Below are 19,945 nucleotides of genomic sequence, written 5' to 3'. Positions count from 1 at the left end.
ATCGACGAGGAACAGATACAGATACAGACGCGACGGAACAGCAGAAAACGCGAAGTCGAATTTATCCGGTTAATCGCGTAACGGTAAAGAACAATACGATCAAAGGGAAGTTTGTGCTGCGTTTCGCGAAGTTCCAAATATTATATCAGTAGTTACGTCAAACAGTCTAATTTCATTTCAACGAGCCGTTGTTCCAACCCACAACTTCGTCAGCGTCCTTTAATATTGTCGCAAGCGGAGCGAAGCAGGATTTACGACGCCGCTAAATTCGTGCCGACGAAGTTACGATATTCGTGGCGGCGACAATATTTAACGGGGCAAGACGGAACGATAAATGTTGCGAGCATGGCGCAACGTACGAAGACGAACGAATGCGAACGATGGCGAGGACGATGCGCGATTTAAAACGGAGTCGACGTGTGATTGAGAAAGGGGTTGATAAGAATTTGGAAATGACGGTGCGATACATCGATTATTTAATTGTATATTAATTGTGTATTAATTTTGTATCAATTGTGTATTAATTATATATTAATTCTGTATCAATAGTGTAAAAATTTGGTATTAACACCGTTGCATTATCCATAAGAATTTCCAATTCAAATAAAAATAGTGAAATAATCACATCATAAATATATCCACTTAATTCTTTAAATCGTAAATAATTTTACGGTTTAATAACTATTGTAATAATGATAATAGACACGGGAGGAAAATGAGAAAGCGATGAAAGGAAAGGAAACGTAACCAGCGGATGCATTAATCGCGGCTTAAAAGGTGCACGTAAACCACGGTATGCATAAAGTACAACGAAACTGCATTAACGTTCCTTAATGCACTTTTACAGTTCTTAAAACGAGGCACTGACAAGGCCAAAGCTGACAGGTTGTTTCACCTAACTCGAGCTGCTCGAATATCCCATTTACCGTTCGTAATTGAAAACGACGCCGAACTGCACGCGCTCGCTGCTATTTATTCCAATACGATCAAAATGCGTGTAATTTTCGCTGCACCGTCAATATTTGTATTCCAATTATGATAGCTAAGCGGGTTTGCTATAGAGTGGCCAATGGCTTTGATTTGTTTCAATCGACGAATTAATATGTGTCGACTAAGACGTGTTAAATTTTATTATAAAAAAAATGAAGGAAATAAGAGGATAAAAAAATGTGTATAAAGTGCAGCTATATATTTATAACGACATAAAACTTTATGTTTATCAAATAATAAATGTTTGATTTTTCTATTGAAAAATATATAAATCGAAGGGATGATAAATTTGATATATCTTATTCGAGAAATACAAAGTTAATCATGCCGGAAAACAAACTGAATGACCGTCTTCACTATAAGACTGTATTTATTTTTATTAATCGTAGACGTTCAAGAGACTTCGATCTCCGGGTTAAACCGTCGTCGTCGATTTCCGGCAGCGTTTCCGCGCGTTTTTGCGCGAGTTGCGGCGAAGCTGCCGGCAGAGACGGTCGTAATTCACGGGCGAATTTTTTTCTTTACGAGCTTCGGGGGGAAGGGGGGGGGGGGTCGCCGTTCGAAATTATTCATTTACCTCTTACGTGGATGTGCGAGTTGGTAAAAAGTTCGCGGCGGAATTTGAAAGCGGCGACCACGGGATGACGCAGTGCCCGGACAAAGGCGACCGGGGGCCGGGAGGGCGAGGAGGTGAAAAAGAGAAGATGTCGAGCCAAGAGAGCCGAGGGGGGGAGGAGGGGAAGAGACCGGGCGGGACCCTCATGGATTTTTACGAGCCACTCGCGAAACGGAAGCCGATAAAAGAACAGCACCTACGGTGTAATTAATTACGGGGCGTTCGCTGCCGGCTGGAAACACACCGATAAAAAAAAGGCCCCGCCGGCCAATCGCGTACCCGACGGAAGGGCCGTGACAGTGCTCCGAGCGCTCCTCCGCTGCCAGCCCCCCAGAAAGATGGACGGATTTTTCGACTCGTAAATCGAATTCGAGCCTTTCGAGCGCGCGCACCACCGGCGTGCTCTTTCGAAACAGAAGTCCCGCCACTTCCGATCCAACCCTACGACTCGCATTTTTCATTCGGAGATCCCCGACATGCCTGCGATTTAGCGCACTGGATCATATCGAGGACCGCATTTATTAAATCGGACACTGTCGATTAATTAAACCCTGCGACCCGTTCTCTTACGACTTCGATCTCTTATAAATGATTAACGTTTCGTTAATCGGTTATATGCAAACTTTATTTTCTTAATGCATATTTGTTACTCCAGACTCTAAAATAATAATTAATAGAATTGTTTATTGAGTGCAGATAATTTTAAGCTGTATTTATTTGTCGTGCGGTTTTTTTCAATTCGCTGCTGCATCTACTGCAAGATCGCTCTACTTTAACAGGATTTTACGATGCGTTCCTGTGGGAATTTTCAAATCTTCGACTGCTCAAATTAAAGCTGAAAGAATGTATTTTAAGACCGATCACTGTAAGATTCGATAAAAAATTCAGCACTACTTCGAAAAATTGATGGACGGGCAAATAGATCAGATTTTAAGGGATTACTTCGACACGATTCTTAAATGCTTGCACAATGAAATTTTGAATAGTTAATACCTCGAATTGAACATAAAAGAATACAGTTTTCGAAGAATATATATTTAAGTTTGCAGAAAAATTCCCGATCGCGTCGGATAGTCGACGAGCATTCGCCGCATCGCGAGAGAAGCTCTCGATACTAATCCAGTCACAGCGGAGTAGCTTATATTAAAATAAATGAGCCTAGTGTTCGATTCTGTCACCGACGATCCGTCATGCCGTCGCGACACGGGTCTCGAGACGGAAGATGGCCGGCGAAGGCAGAGGCTGTTTGCCCGCCGTTTCTTATTCCGTTTCTAAGCGAGCGCGAAGTGTGTACCCGGCCGCGTTGTTCAACGAGCTACGGTACGAACACGACGATTCCGTTCTTTCCATTGTTCAGGGTCGTGGAACGAAGAGTAACGGTCCGACCGCGGGACTCCGAAGGAAAACTTGTCCCGTAGCGAAATATTTTCCACGCGTGCGGGAAAACGTAAATGTTTAACGGCGCGTGCCGCCGGGAAACTTCGCAACCCCCTTGCACCGAACGCGAATTTGTTTCGCGTCGCTTACGTGAGCCGGAACCCATGGGACTGCACTTCCCGCGGAAAGAATGCTGTCTTTAGCGCGATTATCGTCGCAGCAACCGCGTTTAAATTTTACCCGTTCGCGTCGAAGCGCGGCTGAACTGGGAAAAATGGTGGAAAATGTTTTTGGGAAGAGTTGAGATATAGGTCACCGTCTTACTCTTTAATTTAATTTCCCTGATTTACTTTTTCATGATTTTAATTGAATCGAATTTTCCTTTTCTTTAATTTCCTTGATTTATTTTTCCTTAATTTTAATTGAATTGAATTTTCCTTTTCTTTAATCCCCTCGATTTTAATTGAATTGAATTTTCCTTTTCTTTAATTTCCTCGATTTATTTTTCCTTAATTTTAATTGAATTGAATTTTCCTTTTCTTTAATTTCCTTGATTTTAATTGAATTGAATTTTCCTTTTCTTTAAATTCCTCGATTTATTTTTCCTTAATTAGAATTGAATTGAATTTTCCTTTTCTATAATTTTCATGTACAATAGCTTCAATTTACTTATTACTTTCACATGCAACGCATAGTTTAGAAGAAAAATTATTGCGAAAGAGTTGAATGACCCATCCTGTATAACTCGCTCAATGTCCTCAACAATCAATATTTGCACGAAGCCCCGCGATCTAATTATCTACAATAATTGCGACCGGAATGTACTTAAAAATAAATTGCACGACGGCCGAAAACCTCTAATGGCTCGTCAGAAGCATGTTAAATTATATAACAATCGCGACGTTGTCTGAAACGCGATCGCATCTCATTTCCTAAATTATTTACGATTAATTTGTCATGTGATCCAATTTCTTTCAGCCATCTCCGTGAGCTCGCTGGTTCAAGAGACAATATTCAATAACGAAACAATGCAACCGCGATGAATTATCAAATAATTTATTAATGTACTGTGAATTTGTATGTCATTTTAAAAAATACAAGGGAAGGAGGATGCAAATGAAATTTAAATTTAACTTTATATCTTCATCATAGCGAACTGTCAGGTGTAATTTAGATTCGCTATATCTGTTGAATAAACAAGCAAATAGAATTAATAAGTAATAAATATAAGAGAGTCACTTTATTAAATATTTAAAAAGTGAGTGATGAAAGACAAATATTGCATAAATATCTGTAGTATATTTATTGACCTCTTGACATAACCTATTTGTACATTTAGTTTTCTTGAAATTATTATTATTCGAAGTGTAAAGAAAATGAGAATCAGTTGATAAACCGTTTACTACGGAATCCCTCGGCAATACTAACAAAACCTCGTCGAATGAAATGAGATGCAAGCTGAATAAAAAAGAAACAATTAAATAGATTGTTCCCTGTAAAAATTCATCCCTGAAGAGGTTAAGTCGGACGACCGATTTAAAACGTCTTAAACATGTTTCCACCTTCGGAACCACTCTCGCCGCGATAATTTGGTTTCTTTCAAGCGCCTCGCCGGGCAAAAAGGTTCGCCGCTCTCGGACGGAATGTTTAAACAATGTAAGACGGATCGACCTGCCGCCGCCGCGGAGAAATACGATTCCACCGGAAGTTCGTTAAGGCATCCGCAAAAAGCGGACCGTTTGCCGGGAACCGTTCAGCATTGTCTCGCGGAAGTATTATATCTTGTTTTCTTCGCGGCGGCGTCCCGACAAGCCGGTGAATTAAAGGCGAAAATTAAAAGAACCAAGTGTTAATCCCGTTCACCGGGAGAGCGTTCTCTCCTCCCCCCGGGGGAGCGGTAGTTCATCGCACAATAGTTCCCAACCGTGGGGGTTTCGAGTGCCGGCGTGAGGAGGAGGAGGTTACTTTTCCCATTCCGCCGCCATTATATTACGCCGACCGCGAACACCGTTTCGTTTTTTCGACTTTTTCTCGCGCGCGCGGTTTCAATTTGCCTTTCAACGCGTCCCACGTTAACGAGACACCATTCTGTCGAATTGTGCCCACGCAATTACTTCGCGATTGTTTTCCGAAGAAGTCGCCGTCGAAAGGGAGGAGCGGATGCCACGAAAACCGTCGGCTGTTCCTCCTCCATTAAAACAAAGTGGAGAGTAACACGGGCGAATCTTATTAGCCGGACGCGTAGCTTCACAATTTCAGGTTACATTTAATTGTTCGGCCTTTGTTCCGGCACCGCGTTCCCGCAAAAACGCAATCTTCGCTTTTGTCTCGAACCCTGCTCTTCGCTCTCATTAAGTACGCCCAATTTCCAAGCTGTGCTGCCACTTCTTTTTGATGCCAGCGTACATTAATCCTCGCGAGTGCGAATTCAATCCGAATTATTATTACTGCGGATTTATGTTGCAAAGTAAGGATTGTCTGAGTTAATTACAAGGAGTAGAAATCATTGAAGAACTTAATTTCTATCGCAATTGTGTTAACAGATTAAAAATAATATTGACTTTTTAAAATGCTTTCAATTTTTACGGCATTTTAAATTGCAACTACCCCATTTTGCTACGAGTACATTTGATTTACTGTCTAATTATCATTATTATCAACGAACACTTGTTCGCACATTCTACGATTATTCCACACTTCGTTCACATTTCCTAGAATTATTTTAAAAATCACAATTGTGTTGCAAAGTTCACTTCGTTACGCGAATTTCAATCTCGATCGACTTCCGGACAGCTATTTAATTACAACGATTTTGTAGCGTGTCTTCAGGGATCGCGTAATCACTCCTCCAGTTCCCGTTATTTTCCCCCGGTTAAGAACCTTATCTCGGTAGCTGCGTTTTCTCCATTATTCCCACAAGAATTCCTATAGAATCCGCAATCCCTTTCGCGGAGGGAAAAAGAGTCGTCGAAACGGAATTACGAGCCCGGCGAAAAATTAGAAATTCCGTGGATCAAAGACCCGCCCCCGGAACATAAAGAAAAAGCATCGTATTTAAAAAAGGGGGGTGAGAACGACGAGGAGCGATGGTGCGGGGCAACGGTACGGGGGAGGGGGGCGTGTTGTGAGAGCGGAATAATATTTCCATTTCGCTTTATTACTCGTGAAACCCGGCGAGACTCTCCCGGCCGACCTGTTCCCTTCGCCGAGATAATTATTCTTCGCGGTCGCCGCCCTTTTGTGTGCACGACGTTTCCCGCGCATTTTACCCCGCGTCGGTTTATAATCGGACGTTATTTTAAGTGGACGAACCGGAGAGGCCCCTCCCCTCCCTTCGGTCCCCGTGTCGACGTGTTCGCGACCGGTTCGCGACCGACGAAAACGCAAGAAAAATAAGCGGGGCCGGCCGACCCGCTGAAATGAATGCTGACTAGGCTGTTACCGCGACCCTCTTGTAACACTCTCTGCGATGTAACGGTTTCACGGAATTTCGCGATCTCGTTCGACACCTGTCGTTTCTTGCGCGGAAACCTTCGATTTCTTGGGGACCGGACAGCTCGATTCGTTTCGGATGTCACACTTTGATTTAGCGCGTTTTCAAGGTTTTTTTTAAGTCGTATGCTATCTTTGAAAATGCTTCGACCTGCTCGAAATTTGATTTTTAGTGTTGCATTGTTATTCTGGTATGGTTTTAGACTTAGTCGCGGCATTGTGCATTGTGTTACGAATTGACGCGTTAAAACAGGGAGAACTGTCGATCTTTAAACAGCTGTAACTTGGTGGAAAAAAATCATGGGGATGGCTACGTTATGTCATTTTAAAGGGGAAACTTTCTTTTATAAGATTTTGTTTAAGAGCAATCGTGAAAAAATTTTTTTAGCTCAGTAGAGTCGCTGAAACTCGAAGGAGGGTGACACTAGTTTCTGAGCTGCTTTCAAATTCATTTTTATTATATTACGTAGAAAGGAATTAAAGATTAATAGAATATTTAGGATGCAAGAAAGATAAAATATCATCCGCTACGATAAATATTCATCTCCTAGATTTATTAATTAAATTATTTAAAACTTGTGAGAATTTCAAGCACTTGACGCGTTAAATTTCCGAACCACTGTATCTTCCTCGTTAATAATCTTACGATACATTTTTTCCTCAATTTATTAAAAAATACCTTTCAAAAGAAGACTATTTCCGCTATTAATTCAGCGTATTAAAAAAATATTGGTACGAGTCACATTTTCGAAAATATCGATTTACATCTTGAAATCTCATCTATACGCATCAAAATCTGAAATAGACGTCAGAAATAAAACTGTCTCTAAGAAATAAAACTTTTAATAAATTCGGTATTGAATAAATTTGGCCGATGAACAATAACCCTCGTAGTTTCTCGCAACGAAGAAAATCTGACTTACGCCATTGTAATTCACGCCCACCCGACCGGTTAGATTGCAATCTGCTGTTTCTAGGACGTTGCAGCGAATTCGCGGAAAGTGCAACGCACGTTCTTTCCCCGCCCACGCCCTGCCAAATGAATTGCACGCGTCCGCGCGAAAGTAACCGTGTAACGACGCCGTGGCCGGCGCGTAATGCGCCGCGAATCGTTATCGTAACGAGCGTATTTGTATCGGAATCGGAATTTCTTATTCCCCGGGGGCTATCGTTGGTATGTAGCCGCGCGATAAAGCACTGGAGAGACAGAGTATGAGAGAGAGAAAGATAGTAAGAGAGACGCAGAGAGTGAGAGAGAGACAGAGAGTAAGAGAGACGCAGAGAGAGAGAGAGACGCAGAGAGAGAGAGAGAGAGAGACAGAGAATAAGAGAGAGAGAGATACAAAGAGTAAGAGAGAGAAAGAGAGAGAAAGAGAGAGACAGAGAGAGACAGAGAGAGAAAGAGAGAGAAAGAGAGAGAGAGAGAGACAGAGAGAGACAGAGAGAGAAAGAGAGAGAGATAGAGGGAGTATGAGAGAGACAGAGAGGGACAGAGAGACTGAGAGTGAGAGAGAGAAAGAGAAAGATAGAGAGTGATAGAGAGAAACAGAGGGACGAGGAGAGACTGAGAGTAATAGAGAGAGGGAGGGACGAGGAGAGACAGAACGGACAGCGTACGACCACGTTGCATATTGAACCGGGCCGACAACAGTAACACGCGTAGATACGCGCCGCGTAATCGTAATCGCGAGTTACGCCGTTACATTAATTTCGCGACTTACGCGGCCGTCCGCGAAATTGCGATTAATTATGATTTACTCGCGTCGATGCAGCCCGGTAATGCAAGACTGACCTAAACGCAGCCCGCTGCGTCAAAAAGACAATCTACGGCAAGACAATGGACCGCGTTATTCACTGTGCATTATGTTAATTTTTGTTCGCTCAATATATCACGATAAATATAAATTTGAAAAATATAATATAATAATATAATTAAATATAAAAATATAATTAAAAATAAATGTCGCGATATATATTCAGGAAAAATTGTTATTTCATTCTGGATTTAAATTAAAACTGGAATAGAGTGAATTTTGGTGATTCCTTAAAGAAATCTATAGTCTATCAACTATAACTTAACTACTCCATAAGCAATTATTATTGCAAAGAAACAAATAAAATAGCACAAAGAACAACCAAACAAAATAAAACACCTAAAAAGAGGATAAAAAGCAAACACAATATTTTCATATTAAATACACAAAGAACAAAATTCTACTAAAAATCATTCCGCCATACAGTAAAATAAAATTGATTCATCAAGCACGATATGCATCAAAGCAAAGATATAAGGGTTACTATATCAAACGATCGAACATATAGAACGTCATGGACGCGTGTAATGAACGATCTTTTAATGAATGATGGTTTCTATCGATTCAGGAAATCGTGACCCCGGATCGTCCATGGAATCAAGTAAAACGTGTGTGTAACGACGCAACAACGATCTCGAGGATCTACGGTAAAACGTAGGTCGCGGCAAAGGAAACAAAGCGACCGGAGGAAAACTCGGTGGCCGCCGAGCAAACACCGCTCAAAGTCGATATGAGATCGCGTGGTGTGCGTCGCGGAACCTTCTCATCGCCGGGTCGAGGGTTTTATTTCCGCGAGGAGTGTCGAGAGCTTGGAACACACAAGAGAAGAAAGAGAGAGAGAGAGAGAGAGAGAGAGAGAAAGAGGGGGAGGGAAAGATAGATATATGGAAAGAGAGAGCAAGAAAGAGACGAGAGAGAAAGATAGATAGAAAGAGAGAGAGTAAGAGAGAGACGAGAGCAAGAGAGAGACGAGAGCAAGAGAGAGAGAGAGAAAGTTATATATAGAAAGAGGGAGTAAGAGAGAGACGAGAGCAAAAAAGAGAGAGGGTGAGAGAGAAAGAAAGTGTGAGAGAATGAGAGAGAAAGGGAGAGCAAGAGAGAGAGAAAGCGAAAGCGAAAGAGAAAGAGAGGAAGAGAGGGGGAGAATGAAGGGACACACGCAAACGATAAAGCACCGCCACGGATACAGCCATAATCCAGTTCGCCGGCATATTGACGAACCCACTCGGACAGTAATGCGTTACGAGTGTGGTAATGCCAGATAGGCCGGCGCGTAATGTGTAATCGCGGGGACGCATTATGATTCACGATCGCACGCGACCACGATAAAGTCCAGGTGCGCTGTATGCATGGCCGGCCGTGTACACGTTGTCCGCGTACCAAGCGTGGAGGCACGTTGGAAAATCAGCGCCACCCGTCCGACTCTAATCGTGACCGATTGCGAGAAGATTTCCACCGGTGAACGACACATTAACAAGCCTACTACCCGAGAGCGACCGTAATCGTCGATACTTCGTTCCTCTTCTGCGGTCATAACCATTGCTGTTGGAAAAACGGAAGAATAATTCTTTGCGTCGAAAACGTTCCTTTGACGTAGCAATCTATATTTTGATTTTTGTTTTTGTGGTAGCGAATTGAGGTTTATCAATTTCGAGGTTCTTCGATTTGTCGAAGTTATTTTAGAAGACTAGAATTTATTGGAAAAGTGAGATCGATGTATTGATGTTATACTTGTTCTGGCAGATTTTAGGAAAATCGAACATGAGTTTAGGCTTCTTTTATAGAATCTTGCAAAAGAAGAGATTCATAAACACTGAACCAATCGTAAGTTTTAGAAGAATTATTAGCAAGTTTATCATATTTCCACACATGATTAAAGTGTCTTATACTCTATTCGGCTACAATTTAACTCCTCCTCGCGTCGACTACTTCGCGTAGACAAGAACTATTCAACGAGAAAGAACTTTCCTTGTATATTAAAAGAAGAACTAAACCAAGCTGTGCGAGCACAGGTCATGTAGTGCTTAGAGATTGCCAAGAAGAGATTAATCGACCAATTCGCCTGACATCGGACCGTATCTCGTCAATAACGATTACAGCACGTAAAAACAGGTGTCTGTGAAACTTCATCGCCTGCCGATAAAGCGTCCGAACCGAGGCTGTTAAGGCACGCTGTTGTCGCGACAGCCACGGCAATAAAAGTCGATGGAAATTTACTACGATTCCATGCTGTCTCGATTCGGCGCGCGGTTCGCAGCCGATCTCGCTCGGCCCCGCGGGGCGGAAAACGCAGGCACGCAGCAGCAGCAGCAGCAGCAGCAACCGTGCGGCGGCCTCGGGCAACGAGCCGAGCCCCGCCCCGCTGGTCCCGGGGATGAAATTTTAAACTACGACGTCCGGGGGAACTTTGTGGATCAAATCGAATTTCCCAACCCCTTTGTCGCAGCGCGCCGCGAGACGGGCACGATCGCGCACAAGAATCCGCAAAGAGGAGGCACGCGCGCAGCCTCGAGCGGACGGACCGGTTTTCCCGGGGACAAATGTTTTCCGCGTGGAAATTCGGAGGGACCCGCGGCCGAACGGCCGTGCGCGGGTTTTCTAGCTCGGGACCAAGGGCCGTGCTCTGTCTCTGCTCGCGAGCTGGCAAATTGAAAGGGACGCGCGGGGAGAGCCGATTCGATTTTTCGCTCGGCGCGCCTCGAGACGCTGCGGGCGATCCCGGCTACAGTTATTCCAGCGGTTTCGATTATTCCGGAATCGAGCACGGGACACGCTTCCGGCCCGATGACGATCGCGACTACTCTTCGTTGCTTCGCGTCCTTTCATAGCCGGCTCAAACCGTATGATCGTTCAATTTGTTTTTCGAGACGAGCTTGTGGATATCGGAATTGGTCGAACGCCGAGGAATCAGCTCGATTTTGTCACCTGTTTGAAGACTTGTGAGTGTAATCGGGGCTTTAAGATTTAGTTAGCATGATCTGTTGTCGAATAAAAGTTCGATGTTGGGAAGAGCAACTTTTTATTAACATTTAAATAGTAGTCTTTTCTTTTAATACATTTTGTCGATATTGTCATGTTCGTTTACTGTTTTATACATTTTATTAACATTTACTTCCTTGTCCTGTCGCTTTAAAACATTTTACTAACTTCCTCGTCAGTCTTTTACTTTGGAAGATTAGATCAATATTTAATTGTCATTCTACTACTTTGAAACATTTGATCAATATTTAATTGTCAGACTTTTACTTTGAAATATTTTATCAATATTTAATCGGCAGTCTTTTACTTTGAAAGATTAAGTCGACATTTAATTGTCACTCTCTTCGTTTAAAACAGTCGATTAACATTTAATTGTCAGCCACTTCATTTAAAATATTCGATCGACATTTAATTGTCAGTCTCTTTATTTAAAACATTCGATTAGCATTTAATCGCCAGTCTTTTTCTTCAAAACATTCGATCAACATTTACACCAACTCATAATCATTCGAGAAAACTGAAATTGTTCTTAAGTACCTTAGCATTAACTACCTACATACCGAATAAAGCAAATTGAGAAAAGACGAGACGGACAGGTGTGGTTTATCTCAAAAGATCCCTGAAAATCGCAAATAAAACTTGCGAAAGTACAAAAACTAATTACTCTTTTCTCCCTAGAACGTCAACTAACTTTCGCCTAAATCAATTAAAACGGAATTGAAGGGATGAGCGTCAAAAGAGATTGAAAGTCGAGAGCCCGCAGCATGAATATGTGTGCCCTATGCAAAACCGAAGTAGCTCGGACGTCTTTGATCTAGAATTCATCTGAAAACAGCTGACAGCCCTAAAAATGAAAGATCCCTGCAAAATTGCACGGTTTATGAAACGCTTACCAAAAAAAACGAGAGAGAAAAGACCGCGAGCGAATCAGAGAAATCGCGCGGTTTATTAAATGGCTGCCAGAAATAGCGACTACGAATTACTGGAGGAGTAAAAGCTACCAGAAACGGTGACTACGAATTACTATAAAATCTGCGGCATGATCTTTTCGGCTGATAGTGTTCGCCGATCGCGTTCTTTCAATGGGGAACCGAGAAAGTTACGGTCTTGGGAATTTTTCTTTGCCGATCGAGTCGACTGGCGATCGAAAGAAAAAGGAGAAGAGAGGAAAAGAGAGACAGAAAGATAGAGACAGAGAAAAAGAAGAAAAGGGAAAGAGGGAAAGAGAGAAGGAAAGAAAGAAAGAAAGAAAGAGAGGAAGGGTAAGAAAAAAACAGCAAGAGAGAGAGAGAGAGAGAGAGGGGGTAGGTAGAGGGAAAGAGATCGGTCCCTTCACGGCGAACGACGCGAAATCTTATTTACTCGGACGACGAACTCGTTCGTCTCCCCAAAAGAGATCAGCGAAAGGCAGGCAGGCAGGCAGAAAGGCAGACAGGAAAGCAGGAAGGCAGAGGCTGGACGGAGGAGAGTCTGGTACCGCGGCGGAACCTTTACGTGTCTTGACCATAGAAGTTGTACAATGGCCTCTGCCAAACAACCGGTCGTAACTCGCGGCCAGATAAAAGATATGTCCCTCCGACCCGCGTCCCTTTCCTCCGCCGGTGGTCTCCTTTCTGTGTTTCGACCTCCCGGTTTCCGGCTATTGCCAAAACGTGCCTGGAAACGAGCATCCCTCGATAGGACCACGCCGATTACTCTTGGGCGCTCGATATCCACCGTCCTACCTCCCGGCTTGTAATCCTGACGAGGAAACTCGTTCCTACCCTTTCAATTCCCCACGGATTAACGGTGGATCTACGGACCGGGACCGACTATTTTACATTGCTTTGTAAAACGAACAGGAAATTACCGGGTCGCATTAGCAGGTCCCGTTCGCCCCTCCGAGTAAAATTTAGCACTCCAAGGAGATAACCGGACGCAAGCGCGGAGAACCGATGATTTTACAGCGAGCATAGAACCGACATGGATCTTCAGAGGCAACGCTAACAGGTCACGTCCGACCTGTAAAACTAGCGCCATAGGCACGCTCCATACTAGCAAATGAACTTGCCGCTATTATAGCGCCACTAAAAGAAAGCTGATCGTTCCAGAGGCAACGCGGGCAGGATCAAAGACCGAGCCTGCGGTGAGCGGGCAAATAAATTCTAGCTGTTAAAACGAACGAGCTGCCCAAAGTTACTCCTGAAGGATCAATCGGAATAAAGCTAGGCAACATCCGCGGAGAGCTGCGCTCGCGAGAACAACAAGCCCGGCCAGACGAGCGCTCGTGAAATTTTACAGAGACCGGCGAACATCCTCTGTCCTCTCTCTCTCTTCTAACTCGGCAGTTAAGAATAATGCTTGCCACGTAGCGGCATTGTGCGCGGCCGCGTTCAAAAGCGAAGATAAACTTCCGGCGGCGGGTGGGCAGACACCCTCGAAAAAGATTTCGAAAATTCTATTCGACGCCCGAGCACAATTAGGCGGATATTTCGCGGACCGGCGAGACTTTTATCCGGCAACGCGGTTCACGCTACCCGCGTATATATCGTATAACGGCCCGAGTGCATAATGCAGACGTTTCTCCATGGCGCTACTGCCGGTTACTGCCGCGCCCCGGCCGTGTACCGTTTGTCGCCCGCGAAGGCGCGAACAGCGAGACTCTTTTTATCGCCCGGCCCCGTAACTGTCCGGACAGATATCCCAGCCGATTCGGCGCAGCTGTTCCCGAGTCGGTCTTGATGCCCCGGTAATTTCGATTCGAATAATTTAACGCGCAATTGGAGGGGCTCGCGCCCCGGGGAACCCGGTTACCGTTCCGGTGCCGTCACCCCGCGGCGCATAAATTGCGGAAACCCTTTTAAGCGCGTCTTCGCCGAGGATTATCCAATCGGCGAAGACCGGAGCGCGAGCGACGAATACTTAAGCCGGCGAAGCCGTGCAACGTGTTTCGCTATTAGGCGATCGCGACGCCGCGCCGGCAGGCGACAATCTTTCCTGCGAACCTGTTGAGTTCACTCGGAAACGCTTTTTTATGGTTCATCGATCGCTTTGTTGCATCGATAGGTGGATCGATTGCGAAATGGTGACGTGTGGAGAATTGTAAAATATTGATAGATTATTATAAATTAAAGTAATTAGGAAAGAATATTAACGCGGTTAGTGCGGATTAATTTTATTTATCATAGCAGCTATGAAGTCCTGGGAATGAGAAAATTTAAGATAAATACCGAAATAAGATCTCTGGATCTTTTCTTAACTTCTGTTCAGTTACTTTTTACTGACTTCACGTAAATTCGCAATGTTTTATCTTAGAATACTATTACAGTATTGGCTCACACTAGCTAACCATCTTACTGTGTATCCAATTTACAGTAGATCCTGTTTCACTAGTAAATCGTCAGAAAACAGGGCTTAGAAAATTGTCATACTGACCCTCGTTAACCCTTTACACTACAACAACGTACTAGACTCGACGCGAAGATTTCACACGTAACCTACTTCACACATTTCTTCTAAATTAAACCCTTGCACTATAATAACCAGTCAGGCTCGTGATACTTTCATTCAAGATCTACTAAAATATGATAATATTGAATATTATTTATTTATTTTGAATCGAAATCAAATTTATTTCTTCTGTTCTCAAAGTCTAGAAACGAACGTACATAAAGGCAATAAAAGAAACAAAAATTGTCTGGCGCTATTAAGAAAAATATTAACGACAAATTAGGGTATTAGCCTAGCACTTACTAGGCGCCTCCTAGGCAAATGCTTATTTTGTTAAAGCAAAATTCGATTCTTCTATTAACACAAGAGCTGCATCCATTACTCTAAACGACCGTAAAACAAATCAGTCACGCACAATATCTCGTCCCCCACTCCGCGACCCGAACTCGCTTTATTCCCGGGAGAGATCGTCGCGTGCCGTTGCGATAGATCGAAAAGGGACGACACGATGGAGGGAAAATAGAAGCTGCGAAGCGAAGCAAAGTACAGTGAATCGCGGGGGTGTCCAGGTCATCAAGAGGAACTCCTTTCGGCGCGTTTTGCATGGGCCGTATTCAGAAGGGAAGCGTGTCGACTTCTTTTCAATCGGCAGTGGAAAACCGGGGAGGTGGGGGAGGTGGGAGGGTTACCTTCAACCCCCCGGCGGCCCTCTGAAAGTGTTTCCGAGGATCGGCGCGGGGGCCGGGGGCTCGGACAAAAGTGCGAGGAGGAGACAGACCGTGGAATGGATATTCCCGTGCATTATGGAAGACGCTGCCGAGTGTCCGACGAACGGTGATTAATGAACCGTGAGCACTTCCTTAATGGCACTCCCGGCGCGGCGGGGCGGCCCCCGTAGCCGAGCGGATAAGGACCGGGGCTCTTTCCCGGCTTCCTGAATAGAGAATCAACGGGAATCAGGATTTCGTGCCCGATACCCTCTCTCCCTTCTTCGCGGAATCCCGGAAGGTTCGTATCTTCTTATTCTTGTTTAGATAGAAGCGATTGCCTCTCGCTCGCTGAGCCGATTATGCCGCTCCGAGGATGCAGCTAGCATCCGACATTTCGGTTCCCTTGTTAGACGAGCGAGTTTCTTATTCCGAATAGCTGTAACCGTGTGATAGGAGACGCTTTGTCTTGGTTTCTTGGCGGTAGTTTTTAAAGATTATTAGACGGATTAAAGGGGAAAATGAAAAATAGGGAGCACGATTATATTATGGCAATGTAACGAAAGGTGGCCGCCGTTGTAGCAGAGTTGTACTAAAATTCGAGGTTCGAATAGGTGTAGCTAACTAGTTTGATATTAATAAAATAATTTATAAAATAAAGCAATAATAAAATAATGAATCTTGATATATGTACAAAGTAATAATTTTTAGCAAAAGATTCTATTTGTTGATTATTACAGATTTTTTATTAAATCAGCTACAGTTTCTATTACTCTTGTGGTACGGTATAAATTCAACATTGTTAGGCGAATATAATATAACAGTAAATTATATAAATTACAGCAAACAAGAGTAAATTAAATACAAGACAGTAGACATACCATTATTTAATTTTCAATTAATTAAAATTATTGAAGAATGAAATAAGTATCTATACAGTCTTGTATCTCGCAGTTAGTGCATCCCTTATATTGCATCAACGAACAAGTAAATGTAATTAACAAGAACTCTTCAGTATACCTAAAATATAAAAACTAGAAAATTCAACAAGACATTATGAAAATATAATTTATTAAATCTTCCACCAAAGAAATATTTAAGCAGAAGGGAGCGTGGCCCGCGCTATTTTATTTCACCTCGCAATGTAATTCAAACGCATGACTCGAGTATTCGTTAAATCGCCGGTGAGAATTCCGCGCGCAGGAATACTTGAATTTGAATTTTCTGCTGGCCCGTCATTAATTTTTAACAAGAGCTCGAAAGAATGCAAACAGCGCGGCGACCCCAGGAAACCGGCGCGCAGATCGGAAACAGAGAAGGATTAAGGGCCGCGCGAGCAACATCGAAATCAGCACGCAAGGATCCGGATTATTATTCCCGTGAATTACATTGATTTACGCGCGTTATTCGTCATCGTCCGCGGCGGCCGTTAACAAACTCGAGTGTTTTACAATAGGCTAAATGACGGGCTTTTCATGCCGGTCGAACGAGCCGCCGCCGCCCCACCGGATCGCTTCATTTGCACCGAATTATTTCCGTAATCTCGTTTCGGAAGGGTTGCGCGGACGGCGCGTCCGCGTCTCGCCATAGTATCCCCCGTGTGCTCGTAAAAAAATGACGAGACCCCGGGAAACTTTTATCCGAACCAACGGGAAATTCCCGATGCGAGGCGAGACGCCGTGTCTTCGAGGAACGAGCCTGTTGTTTCAGAATTTGAATAGGGCAAATATGGAAATAAACGCCGGGCTCGCGGACCGCCGAAAGCAACCTTTTCGCTCTCCCCTCTCCCCCGTAGAAACAACAAAAATATATTAATGCAGATTTTTAGCAGCTTTTCTCGTAATATATTCCCCGGCGCAACAAATTCATCGAATTAATTCGCCGCGAATTGTGCGCTGGCAATTGATAAGGCTTATACGATCGCGGAGTTTTATAAATAAGGTTTAATATGAAATAACGCGTAAAAAGTACAGACAGGAAATCGATAGCAAAACGGACGGTTTCTGCGTTACGAAATATTAACGAGTGACCGTCGAACGAAATAATTTAGAGGGACGGAAATTCGGTGGAAATTTTGGATGTTCGTTGGTTCGAACCGGTTCCGCGAACACGTCGTTAAACTCCTCGAATCGCATTGTTAACGCGGCGCTCGATTCGTCGAAAGATCGTAGAAAGAAGCTTTCGCTCGACGCTGTTGCCAACATTTGTCGCGGCGGCAACGCGAACGCGTGCTTATCCGCCGTAATGACACACTCCGTCGGTGGACGAATAATCGTACTTAAACGGAGGGGTTTGAGCAACCGATTCAGCGGCGTTCGAATTAATTCGTACGGGGCCGGGGTTTAGGTGGCACACGCTGTCCGCCCGCGCGCCAGCGATACGCTTTTATTTCCAGGCGGCAAATAAAATAATAGGTATTTTGACGGCCGGCCGGCCGCCGCCGTCGCGCCGCCTGCACGCCGGAATAATTAAATCTACCGGCCCGGCCAGAAATCGTCGCTGCGACCGAAATTAATTTCAACGGCGAGCCTCGCGACCCCTGACCTCCCCCTCCACCCCTCGATTCGCAACAGTGACGGAGCAACCATCTCGGTGCCATGTACGAATAATGGCTGTATTAATTTCGGGCTGCAGTTGTAACGAATTGCGGATCGTATCGAATTTCCGTGACCCGAATTTGCGGGTCTTGAGAGCTCGACGCTTCGAAATACGAAATTAAAATGCGATTTTTGGAATGTTTCGAAATACGACGATGTTCGAAAATATGCTATATAAATATGCTGTAAATGAGAGCGTAGAGCATAATTACGAAACTTATCGTCTCGTTGGATTTTCGAACGTTTGCAATGCTGGACACTTTTTTGGACGGCGAAGTAATTCATTTCGCGAGCATATCACTTTCGAAGCGCTTCGCCATTCATTAGCAAGTTTATTTACCCTCCTCGCTTGCATCTTTGAGGGAACGTGTAACCATGTCCGGAGATACGCGCGATATTCATAGTTAGGTTAAACGTTGAACATTACAAGTTCTACAATCAGTAGTCGAGTGAGTTGCTAGTTGAAATTTCTGCGAATACATGGGGGAATTTCGGTGACTGACGGTACATGCAATGATCGTGTAACGCTCCTGTATACATACACGCCTGCACGCGTGTGTGTGTATGTTCAGCCAACTCCCAGATTAACAACGGCGCACGGTTGTTTCGTTAAATTACAACAAATTACAATTGAAAATTCTACCACGGCGCTAAGATAATTTTACCTTGCTGAAAACTCGTTTCTAATTCTGCAGAGAGATTCGCGATCTCTGCACCGTTACAGGAATAAAATCGAGTGCTCGGCGTTATTGTTGGCACAACCGACTTGTTCGGTTTCAGTTCGAAACAGTCCACGACAATGCTTGCAAATGATATCGAAGAGTACAGCGGATCGATTTTGTTTGTCGAGATTAGTGTCACCGTTGTTTTGTCGCCCGGCAGATCGTTAAATAATCAGAAACGATCTTTTAAGACCACGCTGCGTTATTGTTTCAACAGTAGTACGAGCAAATAGTATGTAAGACCTTCGGCTCAATGTGCTGCAATTTTTAAGAGCGATGTTTCATTGTCTGAACGCTCAAAGTCCGCCGAATAATTACGAGCAACATCGTATTTTAAGATGGTTGTTTTAGTTCCCTAGCTTGCCGAGTTAAATACGGTTTCTTTACCAAGAATAATATTCTACCGCTTGACCCCTCGAAGTTCTTCCAATAATTACCAGCAATGCAACTTCTCTCGATGGTTATTAGATTTTCGTATGCTGCTCAGTGATCAATTTTATTTTCCAACGAATTGTTATAGACAAATGAAATTGAGGATGCTTATTCTTTACATTTTTAGTTTATCTATTGGAAGTAATTTTATTTTTCAATAATAATATTCTACTTTTGATTTTATTCTATCATCTATTCTACCATCGATATAATTTTTTTCAATGGTTACTGCAATTTTCTCTTTTACTTAGAGCAATCAGTTTTATTTTTCAACGAACAATATCTTATTATTTGAACGTTCAAACTCTTTCGAATCACTACAAGCAATCTAATCATATAAAATAATTAACCAAACACTATAAAAAATCAGCAATCAACGGAGCTCGATAATCCGCAAAGCCAGCGTCTTAACAATCGAGCAACCGAAGTTTGTCAAGTAATCGCGAACAATGCCATATTCGGCGACCGTTCTACCATCGTCGCTCAATCGTTCCACTGGCGCGAGCAAACAATATCGAAGACCGCCGAAACGGTGAGAGCCGCGTTGCGAGTTTCGAGCCCCAAGAATTCCAGCTTTGAACAGCGGGCGGGTATCCGATCGAATGTTCCGCATATGTAACTCGAATCGCGGATTCGCCTAACAAAGAAAGGCTCCGACAGCGGCTAGGACACGTTCGGGGTGTCGTCGCTGCCGGCGTCGGCTCTCTCCATCCTTTTATGGTTCAGCCGGTGAGTGTCGTTTGCGGTCGGGATTCCTTTCCAGGGGCGCGCATTTGTTGCTCCCGGCGAA

The 19,945-nt window shown here is 43.8% G+C and overlaps 1 protein-coding gene across 1 annotated transcript in view; it reads right to left on the bottom strand.

Moving 5' to 3' along the window:
- Nucleotides 1–19,945, bottom strand: part of Gfrl (Glial cell line-derived neurotrophic family receptor-like) — a 479,796-nt gene that overhangs the window by 281,560 nt on the left and 178,291 nt on the right. The window lies entirely within an intron of this gene.

The sequence above is a fragment of the Augochlora pura genome, chromosome 10 (assembly GCF_028453695.1).
Source record: "Augochlora pura isolate Apur16 chromosome 10, APUR_v2.2.1, whole genome shotgun sequence".
Lineage (NCBI taxonomy): Eukaryota > Metazoa > Arthropoda > Insecta > Hymenoptera > Halictidae > Augochlora > Augochlora pura.
This window is presented reverse-complemented; position numbering and strand designations above follow the sequence as displayed.